The sequence below is a fragment of the Eriocheir sinensis genome, unplaced genomic scaffold, assembly GCF_024679095.1.
Source record: "Eriocheir sinensis breed Jianghai 21 unplaced genomic scaffold, ASM2467909v1 Scaffold62, whole genome shotgun sequence".
NCBI classification, from domain to species: domain Eukaryota; kingdom Metazoa; phylum Arthropoda; class Malacostraca; order Decapoda; family Varunidae; genus Eriocheir; species Eriocheir sinensis.
Window position 1 is genome coordinate 717,501 of NW_026111965.1, and position 666 is coordinate 718,166.

Sequence of the window (666 nt, forward strand, 5' to 3'; positions counted from 1 at the left end):
TAGGTGTTGGGGCTGTGTGGCAGAGCAGAGGGGAGGAATGGACCCGCGGAATCGAGCGCCCAAACGGACTATTTGAAATGGTTTAGCAGGAACAGGGAAGAAGCCGGAAATGCCTCTCCCACACTTCACAGCACTCTCAGTCCAAGAAAAAAAGGGACGTCAACAGCATCTGGTGTTCTCAGGCAGCCACCCATCCAAGTACTAACCAGACCCAACGTTGCTTAAGTTAACTTCGCTGATCGGACGGGAAGAGGTGGTGTGGCCGTTGGCGAGAGGAGAGAGGGAGGAGAAATAGATAGATGGAAAGAAAAATGGAAGAACGAAAATACTGAAGAGGAATGGAAAAGTGCAAAAACAGGGAAAAAAAAGGTCAAACACACGGACGTAGGGAAAGAAAAGGAAAAAGAGATAGATGGAAAAAAGGTGAAAGAGAGGAAAGAAAAATGGAAGAAGGAAAATATTGAAGAAAAATAGGAAAGTGCAAAAACAAGGAAAAAAAAAGAGGCATACATACATTAAAAGAAAAAATGAAAGAGAGGAAAGGAAAATGGAAGAAGGAGGAAAATACTGAAGAAGAATGGAAAAGTGCAAAAAGAAGGAAATAAAGAGGAAAACACACGAAGGGGGAGAAAAGGGAAAAGTGAATCAAGAGGAAGGAAAACAGAA